At 36.3% G+C, this 10522-nt stretch overlaps 1 non-coding gene across 1 annotated transcript; it reads right to left on the bottom strand.

The window, feature by feature from the left end:
• Window positions 1-6813: 6813 nt before the first annotated feature.
• On the bottom strand, window positions 6814-6920 carry LOC145128099 (small nucleolar RNA R71). Its single transcript, XR_013716700.1, has one exon. It is a non-coding gene; the product is annotated as a small nucleolar RNA R71 (small nucleolar RNA).
• Window positions 6921-10522: the final 3602 nt, after the last annotated feature.

The following is a 10522-nucleotide window of genomic DNA, read 5'->3' on the forward strand; positions in this document are numbered from 1 at the left end:
CTTGTTCAAGATTGATATCCCTTGTTGACTTAGTATCTGTTATTTTGGATAGTTCAGATTTCGGTGAGACAGCGGTCAGAGACTTTCAGTCTAGTTAAGCACTACTTGCGAGGTGAGTCCTCCTCACTATACTCAAGGGTCTAAGGAACCAAGGCCGGCCCTTTGGATTGTTATTCGGATTGTTAGTGTTGTGTTATGTTAGATCGGCATCTTGGTAGATAGGATGGTTATATGATGTTATGATCTGTTAGATCGGTATCCTGGTAGATAGGATGTGGTTATGCCTAGTGACCTGTAGATTGGTCTAACTGTCTGTATACTGTTAGGTGATTACCTATTATATGTGCACATGCTTGATTGGTAGTTGAGGGTATTCCATCCCGAGGATGATTGGACCCTAGTACGTTGTCTCTGTAGACTGTTATATGCTTATCTGATATAGGTGCACATGTTTGATTGGTTGTGAGCATTCCATCCCGATGGTTGTGGTCCGAGAGTATTCCATCCCGAGGATGATTGGACTCATAGGATGAGGGCATTCCAACCCGATGGGTGTGGGCCGAGAGTATTCCATCCCGAGGATGATTGGACTCAAAGTATGTTGACATTCCAACCCATTGGTTGAGGGTTGGGGGTATTTCAACCCGATGGTTGACAGTACCCATAGTATGTTGGCATTCCAACCCGATGGTTGAGGGTCGGGGGTATTCCAACCCGATGGTTGATTGGACCTATAGTATGCTGTTTGTGATTATATGTGTATTTATGTGTGTATGGGTATTTTGGGGGTAACTCACTAAGCTTTCGAGCTTACATTTATCGATTATTGTTTCAGGTATAGCGGATGACCGCAGGAAGGCGAAGGCGTAACCGTACACTTCCTCGATTTATGATTGTGGTTTCTGGAAAAACTTTGATATGAAACTATTTTGAAAACACTTTGTAATAATTAATGGTTTTGGAATATTTAAAAATTTTAAATTTTCATGAATTTTTATGGATGTTACAATCGCAATCACGATATGTTGAGTAGCAAATGGACTCAAATAAGCAGGAAGTGCACCAAGTTCAATTCCATCTACAATAAACTTTCCTCGCACAAGCAAAGTGGTGCGGCCGATTTTGACGTTTAGAGAGCGGCGAGGGACCAATTTCATGTCGAGACGGGTCATTTTTCGAGCACGAAAAGATTTGGGAGACTGTTAAGGAAGACCCAAAATGGAATAAAACGAACACATTTACGAAACAACAATCGAAGAGGTCTCGCGGCTCGGGTTTCGTCGACGTTTCGGACGCACACACGAACATCAACCTTAATGCGAACATGGATGAGATATCGGATGACTTCAACGACACTGAAGAGATATCTCGGCCTCCACGACCGATAGGGCGTGACAAAGCGAGCTGGTCGCAACGACATGCGGAGGAAGGCGAAAGTAGACGTCGAGAGAAAGAATAAATGAAACAAAAATTTGACGATCACAACGAAATCGCGTTTAAAAGATATGAGTTGCATCTACAGCATTTTGAGTTCCTTCGTCGTGAAGGCGCGGAAGATCGTATTGCGAAAGATTTGACAATTCTTCGTCGTGTATCGGTTTTATATTTTTAAGTTTATTATGTTTTCGGTCAATGTTTTTTTTTCTGTTGTAATGTCGTTTATATTTTTAAAGTAGTATGTTTAACTAAATATTTAATTTAATTATATTTTATTAATTTATATGTTTTTTTAAATATTATGACGTAAATTAAAAAAATAAAACAAATTAGAAAAATAGAAATTATATATATATATATATATATATATATATATATATATATATATATATATATATATATATATATATAATGGTAGGTGTTATCACAAGTTATTTGGTGTTGTCGATTTCCACATTGGATGTTATAACACTAAAAGTATGACTAAGACGATGAGATAAACACTTTGGATATAAGAAAACGTAATAAAATATTGTCCGCATCCAATAACCTAAAACTTCATATTGAGTTAATGATATCAAGATATCAAGTTATAACAATAATAATGGTGATAAATATTTTCTCAAATGGGCTTTTCAAATAGTTATCTAAGGATATTTATAAAAATGTCCATCGGGACTATTGACAAATAAACCATTCGTTTATTTTAATAAAATAAATAACCATCATATATGAAATTGACAAATAAACCTTACCGAGACGAGTTACAAAATCCCGAGTAGTCCCTGCTCGACCCCTTACTGAACTGAGCAGTGTTGTAAAACTCGGTCAACTCGGTGATTAATATGTATAATATACTTAAAGATTTATTATTTAAGACACACACATATGATTATTACTACATATATATCTTAAATTTTCAGTAATTATTCATGAAGTTAAACCATTATGTGTTTTTCAGTTTTTGTGTATTCACATTTATCTAATTTTGTTATATATTTCAATCAACTTATGATTTTAACTTATGATTTTGACATATATAATTTCCCTAAAAATATTTCTATATGAATTAACAAATCCGAGTACTCCCCGACTACTCCCGAGTACTCGCTACTCGGTAGTCGGCCGAACAGGTACCGAGTAACGAGTTCTACAACATTGTATATATATATATATATATATATATATATATATATATATATATATATATATATATATATATATATATATATATATATATATAATAAAACATATAATCTCACTAAATTAAAATGAGAGTGATTAAGGAAGTTGATTAGGTTTACTTAGGTTCAAATGGGATTAAATTATAGCTATTAATATTCAAAATCATCACCAATGATGGTGCCATAAATTCGAGCATTTGGATGGATTGTAACGGATGGGAACCTAGGCAATTATATAGAGATTGAAAAATCTTATGAAACCCCATTAGAACGGTAAGAAATCGTTGAGAAATGACTATATGATCGGAGAAGGAAGTTTGTGAATTTTTTTCGAAGTTCTAGCAAATCATTGATGCGAGTAGCGTGTCAAGATTTGGTTAAGGCCTAACGCCAACAGGGTGAGTTTTCATCTGATGTTTAAGGTTTCTTGCATGAAAAATTGTTTTCTAAACTATTTGCAATTACATGTTGCTGTTATTGCTAGAAAGATTTTTGTTGAACTTATGAACCATTTCATGTAAAAAATGGTGGAAAGGTGGGTCATATATGTATAGGGAACATGTATAATAATTACACAGTCTTAATATTAGTCGTCGTACACGGTGAGAGTATGCGGAGGAGAGCCAATGCTCTTATTATTTAGCCATAAGCATATTTATTGGGCCCGACAGTGGGAATTGGGTTCATGGACGCACTCTTTGGAAATGAAAGTAGTTCCCTAAGTGCGTCATCAATGGTGGAAAGAAAAAAAAACATACTTGATAAACTATTGCATTTTTATTGACGTTAATATGCATGAAAATCACAAAATCACTAGGCCTTAGGTTTACCCATTTAGAAACTTTTAATGTGTGCAACTCAAGAAATCATATAGCAAGTGGTGGGGAGAAGGGGAAGGATAAGTATTATACTTGTAGACAATGATAGTATTTCAAGAAGACGTAACACTCCAAGAGTTTAATTTACTTTTTATTTGCTTCCGCTATTGTCAAAGACGATATTAGAATTTGGATTTTGATATCAGAGGTTATTGGACCGGTGTTAATGATATTTTGCATTTGAAAATTAGGGTGTTACAAGTTGGTATCAGAGCACAAGTTTAAGTGAACTAGGTGAAGTATGTACTCATAGACTAAAATTGTATATGGTTAAGTTGAAATGAGGAGAGGGCTATAATATGATTTAGGTTGTATACCTTAGTTGCTTAGATACAAGCACTAACAGACTTTAATATGATTACCTTACCTACTACTATACATTAGCTGATTGACTGCCTTTTTAATTTACATATATTAAGTAAAGGTTTTAGCATTGGTATTAGTACATTAGGGGTAATAATGTACGACAGATTACAAAAAAAGGGCCATAAGTGGTTTGAGGTAACAAGAACAAAGGATCCTTAAGGACTTTGAAATGCTAAATGTAGTGACAACAACTACAACTAAATTGAATTTAAAGTTGTGAGATGAAAGTGATTAGGAAAGAATCCATAGTATTAATTTGTGAAGTTATGATAGAAGGTCAGACGGTAGATTTATCAACCTAATTAGGAAACTTTGCTGACAGAAATTAACGGCTTGACCAAACGAGTTCCCAGACTCGAATAGCCGATGGTCGGTGTATCTATGCCAAATAGTAGGTAGTTATGTGGTGGTTTTGTATTATGAGATTTATAGAATTCTTTGATTTACTATTTAACTATGCTAAGTGATGTTTGATTCTTATCACTTCCAAAAGTGAATTTCATGATATGCAAGATGACTTTAGTTTATAGAATCAAGATGGTAAGGATATAAATTGGTTTGAGAAGTCAATAAGGTGTTGGTTAATGATATTTCCATATTTATACACATTTTTAGGCAAAATTTGAATACAATTTGATACATATTTTGGTTATTTGCAAAGATAAATGGTACTTATAAGAGTGAATTGCATTTTGCATCCAAAAGAAGTCATCTTGAAGAATAAGGACCAAAAGCGACAAGGATCGGAACTTTGGAGGTTTAAAGCTTAAAAGATGAAGAATTCAGCAAAAAGGCAACCTCACGATGTGAGGAATCATGTATCACGACGTGAGTACTAAGTTTCTAGAAGATAAGCATCCGGAGGCCAGAGTTCGTGTTCGCTACGGATCGGGACTGATCTCACGACATGAGAAAACTTTTCTCACGATGTGAGGAGGGTAATTTTGAAAAGTATATATATCCTTGGTGCTTACGACTTCAGGAGGTTGGATAGAGAGAATAGAGAGTTCAGAAGTCTATTTTCAGAGAAAAAGAAGGCGGAGAATTAGTGATAACATCCAAGGAAGGAGAAGAAGTTAAAGATCATAACTTTGTTCTTAATTTGGTACAATTACTACGTTCTTATTAATGAAGATTGTGTTTTTGATTGTTGCTATGAGTAGCTGAATCTAGCTGCTTCTGTTTAGCCAGATGAAGCTTGAACTCATGGTTTAGTTATTTTATTATGGATTTTTCTAGTTGGTATTAAGCTTTAGTTTGATTGTTTATACCTAGCATGCTAAAATTTGATAATTAGATTGCTTTAATTCATATTCTGTGTAGTTTAGTGAACATTAACCTGCATGAATTTGATTACCTAGTAATTTAGTGACCATTAGATTATTGGAGCTAAGATCGAACCAGTCTTAGATTACTTAAAGTATTTGAATTTGACTGTGCTGGAGAACATATATTGTGAACATAATTGTGTTTGTTAAATCAATCTTACATAGCTCCATTCATAATTAATAATTGATTATGTATTAAATTATGTGTGACCATACATAGTTCTACACGAATTAGTTAAACATTAGTATATTTGGAACTAAATTACTAATAATATGTTAATTAGTAACCAACTTGAATTATCTATAATTAATAGCTAACCATTGAAGAAAAGTGGATTTGAACTAAACAGAAGTGTTTTTACTAATTGATTAGTTGATTGTTTAAGTTTCTCTGAACTTGCAAAATTAGATAAAAACCATTAAAACCCTTGTTTAGATTTTTAGGTTAATTTAGTAGCAATTAGATTAAATAACTAAATCCGTTCCCTGAGATCGATACCCGAGTGTTTGTGCTATACTATTTCCAAAAAGGTACACTGCCTTAGTCGAATAGCTAGTTAGATAGTTGGTAAAATTAGGTGTAGTAGTAATATTTCGACACATCAAGTTTTTGGCGCCGTTGCCGGGGAGCGGCTAATTAGTTTAGACATTTATTTTCTTTAGGTTAATCGATCATTTTTGTTGGGTAAAACATGCAAAAAGCTAAATTTTTGCATTAGTTTTTATTTCAGTACCGAACTCACGACGTGAGCCTGAAGCTTAGGACGTGAACTCAGTCATTTACGTTTTCTTTCGTTTTTCGTTTTTGTTTAAATTTTCTGTGACAACACGATGTGGTGCCCTTTACCACGTCGTGGTGAGCAGTCAGTAAGTGTTTTTAAGTAGTTTTTGTTCGGTTTTATGTTTTTATTTTTGTTTTTATTGCAGTAGTTCATGACCCGTTGATCCAACACACCTTTGATACGACCACTTGGAGATCCAGAGTCAACCCTTCATAAAAAGATGGATAAAAACGTAGGAGAAACCAACCTACCAAAGAAGTCACCTTTCAAATACCTTAAATCAGTTTACGGAAAGAAGAATGGGAAGAACGTGGGTGAGTCAAGCAATCAAAAGAGGGACGAAAACAAGATTGGTAGCTTAAAGCAAAATCCTAATCTTCATGAATCCGAATACGAGTCCGAACCCGAATTCGAATTAGAAAAGAGCGAACCCGAAGACGAGCCAAAAAACGAGATGGCAAACATTACTGATATGTCCATGGAGGAATATAAGAAAAGAATCCGAGAGGACACCAGTCCCGGTCTAGTGCAACCTACAATTCCAATTGCAACAACATTCGAGCTGAAGGGACACATTCTGTCCGCACTTAAGGAAGTTCTGTTTTCCGAGAAAGATCATGATGATGCTTCCAAGAACATTGATGAAGTCAATGACATTGCTGATTACTTTAACATCCCAAATGTTCCATGCACTACTGTTTTACTAAGAATGCTTCCCGTTACTTTTAAGGGAGTCGCTAAAGATTGGCTAAAGGCGTTATCACCCGGTGCAATTAGTACTTGGGCGCAAATGCGTGAGCAATTTCTAGAACACTTTTGCCCACCTTCCAAAGTTGCTAAACTCAAGAAAGCAATAGCAAATTTCGAGCAACAACCGAGTGGGTCAATTTATGAGGCATGGGAACGCTACAAGGGATTGATAAGGAATTTTTCGCAAAATGATTTAAATGAGCAACAAGAAGTATCAATCTTTTATTATGGGGTTAATGTTATGACAAGGAAACTCCTTGATTCTCAAGGACCGCTAACCCAGAAAAATCCAACATAAATCAAGGAATTAATTGAAGAGTTCTCTAAGCATTCACGTGAATACCACAATCCTAGAAATGATGGAGCTAAGGGAGTTGGGAGTGGTACCTCAGAAGATATGGCTGCTGTTCTAGCTATGCTAAACACTATGGACTGGAGGATGACAAATATGGACCAATCCATACATGCTCTTAGAGTTGGTTGTGAAAGATGCAATGGTCCACATTTGACCAAAGATTATCACTTGGATGAGAACAGGAATAAGAAGGCTCAAGTTTGTTACTCAAGCGGGGACAAATATGATGCAGATTGGAGAAAGCTAAAGAAAGAGTGGTTACCATATGATGAATATAATAAGCAAAATGAAGAAAAGTATAGGCAACTTGACCAAGGACTTTATCAAAAAGACCAACCACCTGAAAAGAAGGTCGATTTGGAGTTCATACTCACAAGATTCATGGAGGCTTCGGAAAAAAGACATAATGATACTGATACGGTAATAAGAGACCATCAAATTCTCATGAGAGACAAGCAAGCTTTGCTGAGGAATCATCAAGCATCGATTCAAAACATCGAAGCTCAACTTGGACAATTAACCACTTTGGTTAATAAGCAACTTTCTCCAAAAATTCCCGGCAAAAAGCCTAAACCGCATGTTATGGTGAACGGAACTGAAGAAGATACCATCTCTGAATTCCTTGAAGCCCTTGAAGTTGAGCCACATCAGCCCGGACCACATCCGAAGAGGTCAAAATTTGAAGAAAAAAATAATGCTGAAATCACGAGACCTCGACGTGGCGATTTAACCTCCACGACGTGCAGACAGTCTGATCAGAAATTTTTGATGATCCACAAGCTTATCGTCCTCCGCTTCCATTTCTGTCTCGGGCAAGAATTCATCCTTTGGAGCAGGAACATTTGAAATTTATGAAGCAAGTAAAGGGTATTCCAATAAATACTCCTTTTATCGATTCATTATCGCAAGTTTCTGAATATGCTAAGTTTTTGCAAGACTTACTTGACATCCGCCAACAATTAGAGAATAATTCCAAGGTGATCCTCAGTGAGCAAAATTCTAAAGTAATATTGGGAGAGTTACCAAAGAAAATGGGAGACCCTGGGCGCCTCACGCTTCTGTGTGAATTTGGAAATAACATGAAGACTTATGCTTTAGTCGATTCTGGGGAAAGCATAAATTTAAGGCCTTACTCGTTCTATCAAAAGCTAAATCTTCCAGACTTGAAGGCTACTAGAATGACGATTCACATGGATAATCGTTCAGTGACTCATCCACGAGGCATACTGGAGGACATATTGGTGAAAATTAGGAAGTTTGTTTTCCCGTTTGATTTTGTCGTTTTGGATATGAAAGAAGATACCAATGTCCCAATAATTATTGGTCTCCCTTTACTCAATACTGCTAGAGCCTTGGTTAACATTCGTGAATCTAAACTTACTTTGAGAGTTGGAGATGAAGAAGTTACCTTTGGAGTGGAAGATGGATTTCAAAATAATAATGCTCAAGGTGAAGTTTTCAACATAGATGAAGAAAATGAATTTGAAGAATTGGTAAAGATAATGGAAGAAGAAATTCAGTCAATTCAACAAGTCAAACGTACGAAGCCAAGAGCATCCATTCCGACTGTTTTGGAAGTAATTGCTTACAAAACTCCAACATCTTGGGTGAGTAAGGATATTAAAGAAGACTTGGTATCTAGTGATGAGGAAGAGGTTATTTCAGAAGAGAAACGACTAAGTTTAGACAAGAAAGTGGTACCTATGGAGCTACAAAGAGAAGACGGGGCGAAACCAGAACCGGTGGTGAACAAAGGGTTAAAAAGAAAGCTTGAAGAACTGGATTCGAAGAGTAAGAAAGAAAACTCTAAAAAAGCTTATATTAGAAGAGTTCAAGCTTACAAAAGAATGTGGAAGGAGCAGAAAGTACAATTGGTGATGGACACTCCAACAAATTCCACATGAGGCGGCACGGAGTCTGACTCATGACTCCAACAAAAAGAAGCGCTTCTCGGGAGGCAACCCGAGCTCGGTTTGTGATTTTCTTTTTGTTTTTGCATTTTTTTTGCATTTCTAGTTGAGTTTTACAGTAATTAGTCATCAAGTCATCTAAATTATTTTAGAAAATGGTAAAAATTGTGACATCCCCAAAATCACGGCCAGAAAAGACCGGTTTCATTTATGCTTTTTAAAATAGTTTCAGAGTAAATCCTTTGATTTAAAAGAGTTGCGGAATTTGTTCCCAAAAACAAAATATGATAAAATAATATTTACCAAAGCATTTCATCAAGAGATGCATTTTCATTATATAACAATATTCGGGATGTCATGTTCCGATAAACAGACCAAAAGCATAAACAACAAAAGATAGACCATACAACAGTTACATATAACAACTGGTCTAATATCAAAAGATCTTGATAAGTCATCCAACTTATGCTCTCGCGCCACTACCTATAATATAACAAAACTGAGTGGGTCAGGCTTGGGAGCCTGGTGAGCATATAGGGTTTTTAACCCACAATAAATAATTATATTTAGTTCATCAACCAACAATAACCCGATTACTCATTCCCGTTATCCTCACTTTATGTCCCTAAAACAACAACTATTACAAGGGACCTAATCTAGGATTTTCATCGGGACGGACATTACTGCAAAGGGGTTTCCTTAACAATAGATGTCCTAAAGGCAACCATGAGGGGGATAGAGTACACCGGTGAACACATCGTTCATAACACCTACAGGTTATGAGCCTGCTAGTGTTCCACTGGACTCTCTAGAAAGAGTCTGTGGTCGTCATCCATACTCCGCTAGATGACTAGATCAACAACAACATCGAGGCCTCTCATCATTTTATTTTATCACACACCAACTGTCAACCCATGTTCTACCCAACATATTAGTAGATAAAATATATGCATTTATATACAGCTTAAAACCTGTACAAAACATCCGTTCAACAACTAGTTCAAATAAACAAATAATATATAAACACATAGCACATATTTTATAAAGAATACTTCATATCTATGTGTTATAAGAAAACGAATATACACTCACTTGATCAGAAGATGATCGGACAGCACTACGACTCTAAGAGTAGTGTTCTTAGGTGAAACCGGGAGATCTTTACGCACCGGGCTCCTCGCGGGCAGGGCTTCGGCTCGGAAACTCTTTTCTTTTCGGGATCTTCGGTGCTTCGGCACTCGCTTCGGGTCTCGGGATGATACCGGGGCTTCGGGGGGGTTAAAATAGGGCTTAGAGAGAGTATCGGGAGTGAGAGAGAAGAGATTGAGCAACCAAACTCGGCTGCCCCTTGAATTCTATTTATAGGGCCAACATTCTGTACTCACGTCGTGAGTTTTAAGTGTTCACGTCATGAGCACAGTACGTCACTGCATTCGTCATTCGTCCACTTGCTCTGGAGGACGTCCAGTCTGTTCTCACGTCGTGAGCACTGTGCTCACCTCGTGAGTTCTGACACAGCCTCGAATAATGTG

This window comes from Lactuca virosa, chromosome 7 (genome assembly GCF_052849685.1).
Source record: "Lactuca virosa cultivar CGN04683 chromosome 7, Lactuca_virosa_CGN04683_v6, whole genome shotgun sequence".
In the NCBI taxonomy this organism is placed as follows: Eukaryota; Viridiplantae; Streptophyta; class Magnoliopsida; order Asterales; family Asteraceae; genus Lactuca; species Lactuca virosa.